We start from the raw sequence: 18,580 nt of genomic DNA, 5'->3' as shown, positions 1-18,580 counted from the left end.
CCTGAAGCCCTTTCCGCACTCTGGGCAAGAGAACGGCCTCTCCCACATGTGGACCCGCTGGTGCATCAGCAGGTTGGAAGAATCATTGAGGGCCTTCCCACACTTGGCGCAGCTGAAAGGCGTCTCCATGGTGTTGACCCGCTGGTGCCTCAGCAGGTAGGAGGAATTGCTGAAACCCTTTCTGCACTCAGGGCAGGAGAACGGCCTTACCCCAAGTGGACCCGCTGGTGCATCAGCAGGGCAGAGAGTTATGGTTGAAGGCCTTCCCGCACTTGGAGAAGCTGAAGGGCTTCTCTAATATGTGGACCCGGCGGTGGGTCAGCAGGACGGAGGAATAATTGAAGGCTTCCCGCTTTCGGGGCAGGCGAATGGCCTCTCGCCTGTGTGGACCCCCCGGTTCCTCAGCAGGCGGGAGGAATTGCTGAAGCCCTTTCCGCACTCTGGGCAGGGGAAAGGCCTATCGCCTGTGTGGACCCGCTGGTACCTCTGCAGTACAGAGGAATTGCTGAAGGTCTTCCCATACTCAGGGCAGCTGAAGGGTCTCTCCCTAATGTGGACCCGCTGATGGCTCAGGAGGTGGGAGGAATTGTTGAGGCCCTTTCTGCACTCAGAGCAGGAGAGCAGCCTCTCCCCGGTGTGACTGTGCCCATGAGTCTCCAGGTCAGATGGGAAACGGAAGCCTTTCCCATAGTGGCCACACTTCCATGGTTTATCCACGGGACGGGATTCCTTGGGTTTCTCCATGACCGAAGCTTCAGCTGAACACAAAAGCGTGTACGTCACCTCCCTGCCGTGAATTCCTCTTCCCAGTCTTCGGTATCCATTTCTCTCTGCCCCGCCAGCTTAGCATCTTTCTATCCCTCCGATAACAGACCTTTAGAGGAAGTTCATAATCGAAGTTACTCACTTCCCACGCATTAGTGTAAGTGATACCTCTCGCCCGAAGGGATTGGGAGATAAAGAGCAGAAGGGCGAATGGACTCTTCCCTCCCTCCATAAAAGCGTACAAATAGAAACAAATTGGTTTAATTATCCGCCAGAGGAGACAGACCAGTTCCTGGGGATGAGACAACCGTCAGCGCACCGGGGACAGAATGACAAGCAGATGTTCTGGAAACTCTTTGCTGCTTGCAATTCTTGGAGCAAAGTGGAATGTATTTCACACTGAGCAAGTTTCAGCTGGCTCAGAGTCTCTAGTGTACATTGCTCTCTGGGTTTATATTTGCACATCGACGATATGTCTGCACAACAGCACATGACACTACAGCAGCGAAGATCTATTGACGTCATTCTCGAACGTGCAAGTCACACGCCAGATGAAAAGCTGAATACTTCTCTGGAAAAGTTACCGTGCAATGCAGGAGAATGGCACAGTGGGTGCATGCTAGGATCATAACCCAGATGCGAAACCATTTTCTCCTATTCACTTAATGTCGCCTTTAGCAGCTTTCCTGTATAACGGCGCTCTGTTCTTTTCCCTGCCTTGTCACTTGCTTCCCAAAACTTCGGGTATCTGAGCTCAATATATCACATCATTACACAAGTCAAATTTACACAGTTGCGCTGGCACCCTTGTGGAGCTCTGAGTTGTCTTGTCCTGTTCTCTGTCAGTATGTCCTGATCTCGTGTGAAACCTCTTCTCTCAGATGGCAATGAACCGGTGAAGTTGAAGCACGTGACTTGCTGTTTTAGAAATATTTCCTGCAGTAAAGAAACCAACGTCCGTGTAATAAAAGACTTTCTGCAGGATTGCTGTGTCAAGACAAATTCTGAACACCAAAGAGGCTGCACAAAAATGCACTCATATCAATTTACCTGAGGGAAGAGTGTCCGGTGTCCATTTCTCTCTGTCCCGACAGCACAACATCTTTCTGTCTCTCTGTTAACAAGATTTTTGGAACAAGTACAAAGTTTCCCATTTCCTATTCATGACGGTAAGTGACTTCTCCTGCCTCACGTAATAGTGTGAGAGAGCAGAAGAGCGAATGGGGGGCTTTGCCTTCCACCAGCACAGCTTGCAAGTAGAAACGAAATGGTTCAATTATCCACCAGTGGAGAGAGCCCGGTCCCTGGGGATGGGACAAACAGCAGCGTCCTGAGAGCAGGGAGACAGATTGAGAAGCAGATGTTCTTGAAACTCTTCGCTGCTTGCGTTTCTGGGCGCAATGTTCAATGTATTTCGTACTGAGCAAGTCTCAGCTACTTCAGGAGGTGGCTGCACCCATGGCTGGTGGCTCGTTCGTCTGGGATATGATTCTAGCTTTGGGTCTTCGAGCATATGCAGCCGTGTGAGAGTTCCCGGGTTAAAATCCCAGGCGAACCATCTTTCCTTAAATTGACCTGAGCAGAAATGCCCGATCAATTTTCTCAAAAAGCCGGTTCGTTAAATAAGATCGGACTGCCTGAATTAGGGACGGTGCAGAGCTGCCATTGCAGTGAACACGGCGAAGGGAAACACGTGTTAAAAGTGAGAACAAGTATTGCAGATTTTTCGCCCGCGCTATCCGAGTCTGAATGAATCCTCCACCTGTATTACGCTCAATTCTGAGGATGATACTTCAGGAAGAGGGGAAGTGAAGTAATTACACTAGGGGCTGAACAGGTTGAAGTGACTAGTACCGTCCTGAGGAATGTCAGCAATGAAGGGAGATTGGAAAGTTTGGGTCAGCTCTCTTTGGAGAACAGAGGGCTGAAAGCTGGCCTGATTGAAGTTTTCCACGTCATGAGGGTTTTAGACAGAAGAAATAATGCAGTGAAAATGGTCCCAGGTCTGAAAGAATCGAGAACGATTTGGCAGAGATTGAAAGTCATCAGGAAAATAAGTAAAAATGATATTAGGAAGACCGTTTTCGCACAGGGAGTGGGGTCAGTAAGTCGCTGTCTGACAGTGACAAAGAGGCAGATTCAATGGGACACCAAAGGGAATTCGGTGGGCACGTTCAATGTAACAATGTGCAGATTTACAGGGAGAAGGCGACAGAATGAGACACTTATTTACATATTGTGTTGAACCAGCACAGCTAAGGTGGGCTGCATGGCTTCAGTCTGCACTGTCACACATTTTGTGATTGTGAGTGAAATCAGAGTTGGACCAACAGAACGTGGGAAATTTGATAACTGGTATATTCTACCCAACAGGATACTCCATCACAGCAATGAAGGTGTTTTGACATCATTCGCGAAGGGACATGACACAATGCAGATTCAAAACTGAGTATTCCTTTGAATCACTGAGTAATTTGTTTCCAGTTATTCAGTTGACGTCAGTGGATTTGCGCATTGGGAGCCCCTCCAGTTGACAGGTCGAAGCCGTTTTCTCCTGTGTGGCAGTCCCACCAGCACTCCAATTTGCTGTGCTTCCAGTCAGTAGATGAAGATTACTATCCCATACTGATACACGGGCCACGATGACCCAGCTGTGGTGACAAGCCTGTGAAGGGCTGCGTGGTCTTCTCCTGTTCTCTGTCGGCTTCCTATTATCCGAATCATCAAACGTCTCTTCTCCAAGATAGGAATAAACTGGTGAAGGTGAAACACATCAGTTGCGGTGTGTCCCATGTGCAGGAGGCCCTGCAGTATTTCGCCACGCTGTTTCACACAGCAGCGTCCTCTCGGTGAATGAAGATTGGCAAAAAAAAAACGATTGAACCAAAAACCAAACCAAGGGAATATACAATGAGAAGCAAGGCACCAGGAAGCTCCGAGAAACAGTGAGATCTTAGGATTTTTACCCACAGTTATTTGAAGGTGGCATGACACGTTAGTAGATTATTTAAGAAGGCACATGGGACAACACATACCTTGATCAGTCGTGATGCAGATGAAAGGAACAGGGAGGTTTTGTGGGGATTTACATGACTTTGGTGAGAATCCTGCAGAAGTATTGTGTACAGTTCTGGTCAAAACATGATAGGAATTTATACCCTCACAGAAACACATCAATCTTCAAAACGCTGATGAGGGATGGAAAGTTTGACAGAGTTTAATATGGGGAACAGGTCAACTATGTAAGAGTGGAGATAATCCCTTGTAAGTAAAGGTCCAAAAATGGTTCTCTCCAAAAAGGATATCAGTCTCCTCTTATTATTGGGAAAACAAATATCCAGCTCACATTGTCTCCAACAGAGCTGATTCACTTAGCATTGATCCTGCCCAGAAGCCTTGATGGTTTTCTGCCGTGCATCTGGTAGTTGCTACTGTAATGCTGGAGGAAGTGGATGCTTGTGGATGTAATGCCAATCAAGCAGGCTGCTTTTTCCAGGATGGTATCAAACTTCTTGAGTGTCGATGAAGCTATATCCATCCAGGCACGTGGGCAGTATTCCATTGTACTTCTTAATTTTACCTTGGCTTTGGAGAGTCAGCAGGTGAGTTACTCGCCGTAGTATTCCGAGTGTCTCATCTGCACTTGGAGCAATAATATTTACATTCGTTATTAACAGATAGTTATTGATGAAGCAGCTGAAGTTGGTTGTGTCTAGTCCTGTCGTACTCCTGGAGCTGAGATGACTGACCTCCAACAACCACAACCATCTTCCGATGTGCCAGATATGACATCAGCTCTTTGGCAGTGTGCCGCTGATTGTCATTTTGTGAGGGACACGCGGATGTCACGCTCACCTCACCTCTGGAATTCAGCTCTTTGTCCATCCTTGAAGTAACGATATATTGATAAACTGAAAAAATGAGTAATTTCTGGAAAAGTTCAATAGATCTGGCAACATCCATGCAGAGAAATCAGAGTCACAGCTTCAGGACCGTTGACATTCTCTCTGAACCCGATGCAACCTTCCCAACTATGTTTGTGTCATCTGCAAAATTGGCAACAGCACATTGGCTTCCTTCATTCATGTCATTCATATGCACAATATTAAAGTATGTGGATTCGCATATATTGGAGCTGTGTGTCTGTACAAATATTACCATGTATAGAAGCAGATCATGTTTACGTGCAAAGATCATTGTGCATTGTAACTGTGCGTGTTTGTATCGAAATATTCTTTTGCATCGGAGATATTCCAGCTTCTATATAACTGTAGTTGAGCATTGGACCTGTTCATTTGTAAGTATAAATATTATTGAGTCTGGAAAGTGTTCATGTTTGTATTCAATTCCTGTTTAGTTTCGGAGCTGTTCATGCTTGCATATAAGTATTGCTGTATCTCAGAATTGTGCTCTATTACATATGAAGATGTTGTGAGTTGCAGATGTACATGTTTATGTGGAAATATTTTTCCATTTTTGAAGTATTTACGTTTATACGTCAATCTTGCCGCATATTGGAGATGTAATGAAACTGTTCATATTTCGTGTCTTGAAATTGTGTCTTAGAACTGACCATGTTCATATTTAAATATGGTATATTAGAACCGTTCTTGTCTATATGTAAATGTTGAAGGGTACTGGAGTTGGTTCAGTTAATATATAATAGTTGTGAATTGAAAATGTTACAGTTTATGTATAAATATTACTTTATATTGGAGCTGCTCCAGTTTGTACATAAATATTGCTATGTATTGGAGCTGTTGCTTTTTATATGTAAATATGAGTGTACGTTGAAGTTATGCCTGCCTCTTACTGATGAACAGTCCTGTGTCTAACATGGGGTTCGTCTGCTGTGCCCCTGTGGAGCTTTGGAATAAATTTGCAATTCAAGCGCCGGCCAGAGGGGCGGCAACACATCGCAGCAGCAGTGACGTGTTAGTGGTATTGAGTATGATCCGGCAGGGTCTCCTGTTCTCTGTTTTTCGTAGAGTCGACGCATATTCTGGAATAGGGAATAATAATTGAACAGCATCGTGGAAGATCCAGAGAGTTACAGAGGGAATGCAATATTTTAATAGGGAGAGAATTCAATTCAGAATAATTGTGATAGTATTGAATAGACGGTAACAATGAGAGGGTTAAACAGAGAGTAATAGGAAGAGGATTAAATACTGGATAACGGGATGGGATTTAATGCAACATAATAAGGAAAGGTGAAAATGGAGCTTTATTGGAACAAGATTGAATATAATTGATCGAAGAAATGATTAACTACAGGGAAGGAGAGAGGATTTAATATCAAGTAGCAGGGATAGGATTAAGTAGGGAATAACGCGAAGAGAGCTCAATATGAAGGAATAGAGATTATGGAATGGGGAGTGTTATGACATGGCAGTGAATCCTTCTGCTAATTAAAACAAACACAGAGAACAGCTCACCTCAACTCACAATCTGTTAAAGTATGAGTGACAAAGAACTCTCCAAATTCAACTACTTAAAGAAAAGTATCAATTCTATTCTTTAACTCAAATGAATATTAAACAACAAATACATACAAGTCTGACCGTCGTTCCTCTTAAAGATCTGTAATCTACATTCAACTCTATGATAATATTTTGATCCAATAAAAGCCCCTATTTAAACTGTGTCAACTTAATTTTCAAAACAAGAAAGCAGCTGTTGGCGTCGGTGTCTGTCTTCTTTCATCTGAAGAGCTCCTTGGGCCATCTAAGATCTTTTATTCAAAAGATGCTTCTTATGAAAAAGTACCTTTGAGAACAAGTGTTTTGCAAGCAGATATTCTAATGATGGCAGTTGGTCGCTCTCTTTCGCTAACTGTCCAAAATGTGGGCTTTTTTATTCCCTAAACCTTGGATCTTCTCATTGGTTCAATGTTGTCAAAACAGTGAAATTCAACTTCGAATGGGGTTTATAATTCTGGGGCATCATGTAAACTGATGGCTTAAATTTGAACAGGTGTGAACATCGCAGCCAAATGTTGCATATTTTCAGTTTTCCACGACACTTTGAGACTGCTAGTCAGTCACTTGACAGGTGTCTGCAAACTCACACAGCGAAAACAGCCTTCTCTCTCTCTTAAAGGTAGCATACATGCCTTCAACTCTCATAACAAAAGTAATAGACAGAAAATTGAAAAGAGGGCAACTGAGAGAGAGTTGAAGACAGAGAAGGGAAAGGAATTAATGTGACGTAATTTAAGAGAAGTACGTGGAGTTTAAGAGGAAGTGTGCTCATTGCAGGAGCACAGAGAAAGGGCGAATACAGAGAAAGCTGCAGGGATTGTAATGAGGTGGATCTCACTGAATCTGCGGGTTCTCTGATTGCGAATGTTAACCTGGTCCAAATAGGAGTCCTGGCTGATAGATATAAAGAGGAATGTCAGAGATACGGCTCACTCTAGGAATCAGTTTTGTCAGTGTGATGTCCTATGCACCTGTAACTGCAGGGTGAGTTGGTGATGGGTTACCAGTTTCTGTGAAAGGGGAGAGAGTGTAACATCTTAATAGAAGAAGAGAAAATAGAGAATAATAGGGATGGTGTTGAATGCAGTGGAGCAGGGTGGCAGTTAAATACAGGAGAAAGGGAGAGGACTTAATACAGACAATATGGTGTTTGAATAAAGGAGTGTAGGAGGAGGATTAACTCAAGGGGAAGAGGACACTGGAGAGGAATAAACAGAAAGTAGTAGTGAGAGGGCTAATTATGGAGCAATGGCAAGAACACTGAATATAGAGATGGCTAAAGACTGTGATTGTTGGGATTTAAATGGAGCACGTGTTCAGTGGAGGGTAGGTGTGTGAGTACTAAATACAAAAAAAAGGACACGATTAAATAGAGATTATCAGGAAAAGGATTGAAAACAGTGTAAGAGAGAAATGGTTACGTACAGGTGAACAGAGAGGATCGAATGCAGATAAAGACAGGATTAAGCAAAGAGTAATAGGGTTGGACACATTATGCTGCTGCCTTACAGCATCATGCTCTCGGGTTCGATCCCAGCCTCAGTCGACTGGTTGTGTGGAGTTTATGCATTCTCCCCGTGTCTCTGTGGGCTCCCTCCAAGTGCTCCGGTTTCCTTGCATAATCCAAACAGGTGCAGGTCAGGTGAATTGGCCATGCTAACATGCCCATCCTTTTCAAAGAAGTTTCGGTTAGGTACATTAGTCAGTGGGAAACGTAGAGTAATAGGGTGGGGGAATGCGTTTGGGTGCGATGATCTTCAGGGGGTTGGTGTAAACTTGTTGGACAGCAAGGTAAGAATTCTATATTTACTAATTACTAACGTATAGAAACAGGATTAAATACTGGACAGTTAACAGGGAGAACTGAATTATGACGAATGGCTTAAATGCAGAGTAACAGGGAGCGGCTAAAATACAAAGGGAGAGAAAGTGGAATCAGAAGAGAATGAAACATTGGGGAACAGTGTGGCCTTCATACAAGGGATCAGACAGACGATTAACAGCAAAAGGTTTGCATGCAGGCAAATATAAATGCTAAAATGCCTGGAAATGGAGCGGAACAAATACACAATCGAGATGATAAAATACAAGGTATAGTGACTATTTCCAGCTTTAATCAATTTGAGTGGTAGGTCGTGTTGGGCAGTACCCTCCATCCAAATTTCTAGACATCAATATGAAGCGTTGGCTCTCACTGTGTCCATCCCCATAATTAGTTGCCTCCATGTTTCACTGCCTCCCAGGACAAGCTCTCTCCATCTGACCGACTGTTCCCTCATTCCCATTCCAATTGTTATTACACTTCATTCAACCCCCTTTCCTCACACCTTCCCGTTCCCTCATCCCTTCCCTTTTTCATGGAAACCAGTGTGGACTGACGTTGTGCCATTTTGATATTCTTGTGCTTACGAGTGGGACTGAAGGGCCCCCTGCTGTTCCACTTTACCATCTCAGAATGAGCTAAATTGCTTCCTCCACTTCCTCTGTATCACTCTTAGGAAGGCTTCTGTCATTCAGCCATGGGTTGAGCGCATTGCTGGACAGCACCAATATTTATTGCCCATCCTTAATTGTCTGAAGGGGTGTAAAGTGTCAACCACATAGCTGTGGGTCTGGAGCCACGTGCAGTTCTGACCAGGTAAGGATGGCCTCTGTGAAAGGCATGAGCCAACAAAGAAACATTCTAGGTTCATGATTATACTCTTAAATTTAAGAAAATCATTGAATTGAAATTCCATCATCTGCCACAGTGGGATTTGAAGCAATGCCCCAAGAACATGACTTGGTTGCGTGGATGAGCAGTCTAGTCCGAATTCTCGCACTCCACCTGCTTAATACCTTCCTGCTGTTTGGAAGGCTGGAGAAGGGAGTGCATTAAAAATGGAAGTACTACGGATGTTCTCAATCAGAAACAAAAACAGAAATTCCCGGAAAACCTAAGCATACCTGGCAGCATCTGTAGAGAGAAATTAGACGTGAATGGCCTCCTGTTCCAGGGTAAAGGTTGAAGGTAGAGCTGAGCAGCGTTCTACTTTTGCTGTGCTGTTGGGTGTGTCGATGCCAACAGCAAAGCTCAGTCCATTGAATTTAAAAACATGTCCGTGAAATGTTAAATTCTCTGAATTTCTGTCCTCCCGTTGAGCAATATTTTAAATGAAGGCTGTTTGCAGTATTCCAAATAGTGCAGCTAATAGTGCAGATATTTCTAGATGCATTTTATACCGTTACCCAGTGAAACGGCCAAACAATTAGCAGATCATGTAGGAAGTGAGAAAGATTCATTATTTTTCTAAAGAGAGATAATATGAATTAACTGGCCTAATTCTGGACGAGGCATAATATTTTCAAGACTTGGAGGTGTACACTTCTCTTTGGAAGTGATTGGGTAGGTTGGGCAAGTTTGCAAAAAAGGTAAATGCATAAATTGTAATTAGAATATAAAGAGAAGTGAAATGTTATCAAACGTTTATAATTGACCGTTTCATCCACAGTTGGGGGAAACAGACTGGAATTGAACTCTTGAAAATCAAATGCCTTGCGTTGTGTTAAAATTGAGCTCTGCCCACTTCTGAACACTACACTTTAGGAAAAATGTCAATGCCTTGGGTAGATTATAAGACGAGATTAATAATCATAGGGATATAGCAACAGGCCATTCACCCCCCTCCCCGTGAGAGCTCGTTCTGACATTCAATGGCTGATCTGAAACCTAACTCCACATATCTTCATTTCTACTTTATCCCTTAACACCTACGTTTAACAAAAAAAAATCTGTCTCAGAATGAAAATTAACAACTAATCCAGCATCCAGTCCTGTTTGTGGAAAAGAATGGTCAACATCCCCCAACCTTTCTGTGTGGAAGTGCTTCCTAACATCTCTCCTGAACACAATGACCCTACTTCGCAGACTGTGCCCCCGTGTGTTCGAATCCCCAAACAGCGAAAATAGTTTATCTTTTTACACCCTGTGTCCGAAGTTGTAGAGAAACAAGGCCTAAATTGTTCAGTTTCAACTCATAACTATCCCAGATTTCACTGTTTAAAGAAAAAAATAACAATTCTATTCTTTAAGTCCACCAGAGAACATTCAAGCCACTATTTATAACTCCTTATCTAAAAACTATATTTTACCTTACACTCTATAATACTGGTCCGAGATTTACGGCAAATCACTTTCAAATGCAGTTGGCATCTTCGAATGTCAAACTTTCTTTGTAGATTTCACTAGATCAGCTTTGGTGTTCTACTGCACAAGTTCCTTTCTTGCAGAGTGTAATTCGGACAGCAGGCTGTTCATGTTTGGGGCTGCTCTTTTCTGTTCTCACCTAAATGTTCAAAATGTCCAGTTTTATACCCCAGAACATCAGATCATTTCATTGGTTTGAAGTCACAAAAACATTAAATTCAAATTTGATTGAATTTTGAAATCTTGTGGCTTAGTTTAAACTGATTGGCCAAATTCGAATTTGTTGTTTACCATGGCAACACAATTGCAGAGTTGGTTTCACAGTCAAATGTTACATTTTGAATTATTTCAGCACACTCTGTGCCACTCTAAGTTCATACCAGCTTCCAGTCTCTCTTAAATGTACATTCTCTCTTAAAGGTACAGTACACACCGAAACCATCATAACCGTATGGACTAATCCACTTGCTTAGTTAGTGGACCTCGTTTAACACTAATAATTAAATAATAATAAAAGATAATAAACCACATCTTTTAAAAGCAATATATATAAATACATAACATTTAAAACAATCAGTCTTTTCCTCCACTATCCCCAGTAATCGTCGAGATGGTAATGTCTGCCCACACACTATTTTAAAATTTCCAATTACAGCTCTTCGAACTTGGTTTGGGGCTATTCTTCCTACTCCCAAGGTACCTGCTTCTTTGTCCTGATATCTTCTGGAATGTGTGTGGGATCTCTCTGACTTAAGTGGCTTCTTTTAGCTTTAATGTGGAGGTGCCGGTGTTGAACTGAGGTGAGCAAGGTCTGAAGTCACACGACACCAGGTTATCGTCCACTCAGTTTACTTGAAATCAGATGCTTTTGTGTGACTTATGACCTTCTTTTAGTTCGTTATGTAGGTCATTTCCGATGGCAGTGGCTGAGCTGCAGTTTGCTGTAACAATGTCATTCGCATACTTTAAGTTTAGTTTCTATCCCAGGAAGGATATTACATAAAACAGTACAGGATATTTAAAACCTTGTGGCAATGTCTTATCAAGAACTCATTCGATGTTCAATCAAGGTGAAGACTTGCATATCTGGCAGGCTTGATTGAATTTGACAGTGAATGCTGCAAACTTCCTGGTTTTATATCTCTATTCCACTGTCTCATGAACACTGATTCACTGTAATCAGTCAAGATAATGAGACTGTGCACATGGGCCTACCACACCGGCGCCCCTACCGACACCAGGATTCCTATTCCAGGTTCACAACACTGCTACTTCAGACACCATTGATGCCACCTTCCTCATCTGTCACCACCAGAAGGAACAGAAGACCAAGATGAAGATGAGACAGCAAAGACGAAAGAAGGATGCGACCGGCCTGGTGATTGGAACCAAATAGGCCGAGGACTCGGCGAACGCCGCAATCTAAAAACAAAAAATACCATGCACAATTGTACGAGGTTCACCAGAGCTCGAGTGATGCACCTGTGAAGTGAGTCCGGAGAGGCTGGGATTGGTTTCGGTCAAATTCACTGATATCAAGCTGGTGTTCTTCTCTGAACACTGACTCTTGCTGGTCAGCAGGGAAACTGAATATGAAACTGCTGATCCCATTAAACATGGAATATCTCAAAAGGGGTTCCACAGGTCGGAGAAACGTGAAACCCCACTTTGAGTCTACCTCAGACTTTTGGGAAACAGTCAAGGGGAACATCAAGAGGACCTTGCTGTCAAAGTTATTCTGAAGGTGAGAGAGAAACGGGGGAGAACTGTGAAAACTCCGGAAAAGTGTGCAGAACCTACACCTGCTGCAGACGATGTGAGTTGATGTCATGGAGGATCAACAGGAGGTGAACATCCAACAAGCCTCGCTCTTTACCTTCGAAGTCTCCAAGGTAATATCCTTGTCCAGGATCTACACCATGGAACAACATAGACCTGCTCATGTTTGTAATTTGAGAAGTTGCACAAGGAGTGCTCTGTTCTCAGAGCCAGAAGGGAAAAGGTGGATCTGTTAGGCTATCTCAACCTGACATCCTAAGGATCAGCAAATCCTTTCATGCCAGACTATGTGACAGGAAGCCCATAGACAGCGCAGCCTCCCGGTCATTCCTCCCTATCTGGTAGGTCTTAGACGACAGCAACCGGGAGAGGCTGCAACAGCTGCTATCTCTGGGTGTGCTGACCAAGGACCTCAAGTCGTCAGGAAAGAGTAATACACTAGGAAGTGACGGCTTACCAGCCGAATTGTATTCAATTCTGTGTGACTTGATTGGCCAGGACCTGCGGGAAGAGGACAACATAAAGCTTCTAACAGGTAGTTAGTGTAAATCCATGTGGAAAAGTATCATCCCTCATCTGCAATCAGAAGTGGAGAGGGATGAATGATGAAGGGCTCATGTCTGAAACGTCGATCCTCCTGCTCCTTGGATGCTGCCTGACTTGCTGCGCTTTTCCAGCAAACACATTTTCAGCTCTGATCTCCAGCATCTGCACTCCTCACTTTCTCCAGGGACGACTAATGACCAATTTAATTTATGAATGTAAATTAAATTGTACTGAATACGGTCATCACCCATCTGGGTCAGTTCTGCTCTGGGATCAGTGATTCACCCCGAGCAAATATGATCTGTACAGGCAGCCTGACAATTCTCAGGGATAGAATCACCTCTGTGCAGGACAGGGGAGTTGGAAACCTGCCTCATCAGCCTGCACCAGGAGGTCCTTGACACGATCTTACACACATCTATGTGGGATGTTCTCTCCAAAGTAGGCTTTGGAGAGGGATTCTACAAATGAACCATACTAGTCTCCACCAACATTATGAATGTAACCTCAATCAATGGTTGGCAAACAGAAAGCTTCTCGATCAGATCGACAGTCAGGCAGGGCTGCCCAATCTCACCTTTCCTGTTGTTTTGTTGACCTGAAGGCACCTGAAGGCCATTGCTCATTTATACATGAAATCGTTATCTCGATCCAGGACCCGAGTTTCAGACTGAAACGGTTTATTCTCCGTCTTAATAAACAATTAAAGTCTTTTAAGATCACTCTTCCCCAATGCAATAATGTTGTAAATTCGTGCTATTTCATTGTGTCTGTTTGTTTTGGAGTAAACAAATTAACTTGCTGCATGCTTATATCTGTTCTCTTGTATCAGTTCAAACCTGAGATTTAAGAAGTTAATTCTTTTAAAGTGCTATTTCTGTCCAAATACAACAAGCATCATCATAAGCAATAACAAATAAAGATGAGATCTTGATAGTAACTGTATAACGTAACGCATACATTATTGAGAATATCCCTAAAAATGAGAAAGTCAAGCTCCAGAAAGAATCTGTCCCCGAATCTGTGATACATGTGACGGAAGGGTTTGATCCTGAAGATTCGGATTCTGAAGCAGATCATTTTCATGAATCCAGAGCGTGTTTTTGTTGCTTTTCTCTTTCACTCACAGATTTACTACTTCAAGTGGCCAGTTTCATCTCCCTGTAACTGGTCTTTATTCCAGGTTCGCAACACTCTGACAAAGATTGAATAAATATTCCACAATGCCTGTAGTGTGATTCCCCAGAACAGGAGAAATCCGCATCCAAATAAAGCAAAACCCACGTTTCCAATGTATTCTGATCGCACCAGCCCCAGAACCCTCACAAACCATCGATACATTCAAAGCACTTCCTCCTTCAACCAATGCTTCCAGCCGCATTTTCATTGGCCTAATGTGTACTCAGAATAACAACGTGATCAGCCTTTCAATTTCTTGGCAGATTTGCCACATTTTACTGATTGGGATTAATGACTGTTTCTCCCTGCTATTGTTATTAGATCAGCCAGCTGAACCTCATAGTGTATGAGCTCCCTGATTGGAGCTCTGAAACTGATCGAATCAGGGAGCACGGTCTGAATTAAAAGGATGAATGTCAGGAATATTGAGATGCTGAACACCTGACTCAGTAAGACGCTACTGTCAAAGGAGATGCATTTGTAACAAATGGGAGATTAATGACAGGATGCCAGCCTCTAAAGTGTGATTTCACGACCAGATATTGTTGGTGTAAATGTGCACCAGGACCACGGGCTCTTCAGTTTCAACACTTTCCCTTTCCTGCTTCTGTCCCGACCTAGTAAACCCCGCACCTTAAGATATGCTGAAGTTTTTCTGTGATGTTCTCGACCTAGGCACTTTTGAAGCAATATACCTTCCAGGCTCCTGTCAAGTCAGGAATGATGATTCTGATCGATTCACTCAGTCATTTTATGTTTGTCCACATCTGCCATTTGACGTTAAATCTGCAACAATCTGACTTCATAGATACTGAAAAGCAAAAGAATAAATTTGGGGAGTTGGGAATTCATGTCTGTTTGAGTGCAGGATTGATTGACCATAATATAACTGGGCAGCAAGAGTTCAGTGATGAGGGAGTGAAATGACGTACACCTAGGGTTGAATTGCACAAAGTTAGAAGTGTCTGAGATGAGTAAATCTTTGAAGAGAATAATGGAAACTACTGGCACTAAATGGCTTTTTGTTGCCTCTTGACTTATGAATAGGATAAGCATCTAAATGACTATGGATGTACTGAAATCTTTGCAAGTGAGAAATGAATGAACAATGCCACAAATTTCTCGAAATTATAGTGCACTGACTATTGTGTGTGAATTCACTCACTGAACCTGTCCTTACCGCTCTCCTTGTATTTTACTGTCCAACTAACATTTTGCTATCAACAAACATCGCACATGATCCCACCATCTCAGTCATTGACAGATAATAAATGGCTGTGTCTGGAGAAATGGTCCTTGAGGCACTCACTAATACCAGCCCAACAACATGAAGATGACAGATTTATTCCTTCTCTCTGCTTTCTGTTCTAAATCAGTCCTCAAGCCAAGTCCCATTTCCCCATCACGTCATTGGCAGCATTGATACCCGCCGAAATGTTTCCAAATTTGACATTTCTACATCCTTGCTTTTGCAAAGCCCTCCTGGCCTCACTCCACTATCTCACTTGAAGCTGATCCATCCCCTCATCAGTCAGATGTTTTAGGTATCTACTCTGGACATGTACAGTACACTGCAGGGAACAGAGAATAACTCATCCCTTGTGGTGCTGCACAGATCGTGTGTCTCAGAGTCAGCTCTGAAACATGTTCAGGACACTCAAGTACTGGTCGGAGGATCAGTATTGATTAGAAATCATGCAACTTTTGAGGGTATTTTTCAGTGACTCATTTGACTTGTTTCAATTATTGACTGAATTGGAGAAGTTTTATTTGATTCAGAAGCTGTATCCATGCAAGGTGAGGAATTCTATTGTGACTTTAGATTTTTGAAAAACTACAATGTGTTGTCTCCATTAACCAACTATCATCCCTTGACAGAACAAGGAACCTGGGAAGCCACATTCCTCTCGTGAGGAGAACATTTCTCAGAGAGACACTTAACAACTGGAATTTAATTTCGAAATGGTCAAAAGCGAGGGAAGAACACTGATATGAAATGAGATTTGATAGATGGTGTTGGGGTGTCAATGCTGGTATACAGGGCGGCACAGACCCTCAGTAATTAATCCTGCTGTCTCACAAGGCCAGCAGGTGGGTGTGGGTGGGATAGCCTTTGCAGGGTCGGTTTGGACTGGATGGGCCCATTGACCTGCTTCCACTTTGTAAGAATTCTATAAATTTATTCCACATGCCTTTTTCCAATGTTTCCTACTGACCGATTTAAATTTGTATTATCCAATAAACCTCAGTTTTAAAATAGAATGTGACAGCTGGGAGTATACCCACTGGTATCACTTGTTTGTTCAAATTGTTAAATAAATGAATTGAACCACATTGAAATGTCGCAGTCCCCCAGGTGATGTCAGCAGGTATAAATGAAAGGCTTTTGATTGTATCACCTCGGTATTGAGTAAAAAGAGATTGCCTGCACAAAGAGATTCAGGCAGAAAATGACGCTTTCATTTCGTCATGTGCGGACAATATTTTACACGACCTTTCCAGTTGTAACAATTCCTGGTAAGTGCCTTGAATTTGTGTGAATCGATCTGAGGATTGTGTGCGGGTTCACTTTGCAACTGACAATGATACATGGGCATATTGTGCCCAAAGTCACACAGTGGCAGTTGATCAGCCATTTCTTCTCGGATTTCAGAGACTCTGTGGAAATCCTATCTTGCAGATTCGGCAGGAATTGCTTTGGAAATTATTTATCTCTTCTTGGAACGTTCCTGAAATCTCCATTTCAATCGGAAACGATGGAGAGTTTCGGTGGAATTAAGAAAAGGAAACACTTTGGCAAATTATAAGCGGTGGATTTCTAAAGTAGAGAGTGCAATATCATTTAGTTTGAGTTTGGTTCTGCGGTTTTTTTGAGTGAATATTCAGTAGGCTTCTCTGTGCATCTGAAGGTTATGGTTAACTTCAAGTTATTTCTGAAATCACAACATTTGTTTTAAAAATTGCATTTGATGTTTGGCTACAGTGAACCTTTGCTTATTTTCGATGCTTTCAAACCAGCATGGCATTAATGGAGCCTAAAAGATTTGTTGAAGAGTTCTGGAATTTGTGATTAAGGAAGAAACCCTTAACTGAGAAAGCATTACTTTCACTTCAATCATTTTTGTCATTTCTTTCAGTTCCTGTAAGACCCTGGAACTGAGTGAATGTATAGATCCGTGCTCATGTGAAGGAAATGAGAGTTTTAGTAAATTATATTGCCTTGGAATGAAAATGTTGTATAAGTCCCAGACAAAAGTGTTGTGACAAGAATAATCTCTGAAGAGATTGTTTCAAGCTAAGTACTTTGACACTGTGGCAGCTCCATGAAGGAATTTACTGCAGTTCCAGTTTAGAAGTGACAGTGACAAGTCATTTCACCAAGTGATAGATACAGGGATTCTCGTGTAAATATTATGTGAGAGTTGTTTTGTTTGGAACGGTACTGGGAGTCGTGTTTTATAAAATATATCAAGGTCACGTGTTTTCTTTCATATATAGATGTTTTCAGGGTAGTGAGAATTATACAGTTCTTCCGTGTTCATTGCTTTTGAATCTGCGTTTTAAGTAAGTAGTTTGATTCATTCTACTTAATCGTATTTTCTTGTACAAATAATATTCGCAGCATTGTGTGTTTGCGATTGAGCAAGAGATCACATTATTAAATCAAAATAAGTAAGGTTATCATCCATCAAACTGGATTTGTGTTTAGGATTTGGCTTGTTCTGTAATTAATCAGCTGATATCAGAACAGAAGTGAGGCGATTAAAGACTAATACTAACTCCTGAGGAACTGATAAACTAATCCCACTCTTCATATCGTTTGCGCCTCAACTATATCCATCCAGATCCATTATATGGCCCAAAGCCTGATCAGTCATCCACACTGAGTTTAATACCTTATCACCCATCACAAAGTTATTACTCTCTCACTCTGCACCAGAGCCAACTCAAAATAAATTCCTCAGTCCCTGCCAGATCCGTAAGATTGCAACTGCATGAGACGCTGGTTGGCTCACACACATACGGTTTTGTGCACAGTACAGGTCATCACCGAGCAGTGAGGACAGAATTACTTTGAGGAGAGTAGAGAAGATATTTACAAGAATGATGTCAGTATGTGGAAATTCCGACGTTCAAAATCACATAACACCAGGTTATAGTCCAACAGGTTTAATTGGAAGCACCCTCAACGCTGCGGACCAGGTGCCGGAAAGGGGGATCAGAGCAGCTTGTTCGTTTTTTCAATTGATGCAGACATGAATGACCTCTTTCGGTGCCATAACTTTCGTGCATTTCTGTGCTATTGCAGAAAGACTGAGGAGTGTTGAAGTGAATTCACTTGGTCGGTTAAATGGCCTGTTTCTATGTTTTCCATTTCCACCACCGCAACACTGTGGATTGTTAAAGTGAACTCCACAAGGTTGTGTCCATCTTCCAGTTGTTCCCTGAAGAAGTGCTTGTAGCTTCATAACTTTAAAATGCATAAATCAATTTTGCATGGGTAGGAATACTATTAATTAAAGTTAGAGCATAAGAATTTACCAAATCATTAAGTTAATATTACTTACCTTGTTTAGTTGTCTCATTACAATGTAAAGATTTAGAAAAGAAGTATTATGAAATCTTGTATTGTCGATGAACT

At 42.3% G+C, this 18,580-nt stretch overlaps 1 protein-coding gene across 1 annotated transcript in view; it reads right to left on the bottom strand.

The window, feature by feature from the left end:
• The window catches only part of LOC140460632 (uncharacterized), a 1,198,404-nt gene that overhangs the window by 332,342 nt on the left and 847,482 nt on the right, over window positions 1–18,580 (bottom strand). The gene's annotated exons all lie outside the window — the stretch shown is intronic.

The sequence above is a fragment of the Chiloscyllium punctatum genome, chromosome 36 (genome assembly GCF_047496795.1).
Source record: "Chiloscyllium punctatum isolate Juve2018m chromosome 36, sChiPun1.3, whole genome shotgun sequence".
NCBI lineage: Eukaryota > Metazoa > Chordata > Chondrichthyes > Orectolobiformes > Hemiscylliidae > Chiloscyllium > Chiloscyllium punctatum.
Note: the sequence above shows the minus strand (reverse complement) of the source record. Positions and strands in the feature narration are given on the sequence as shown.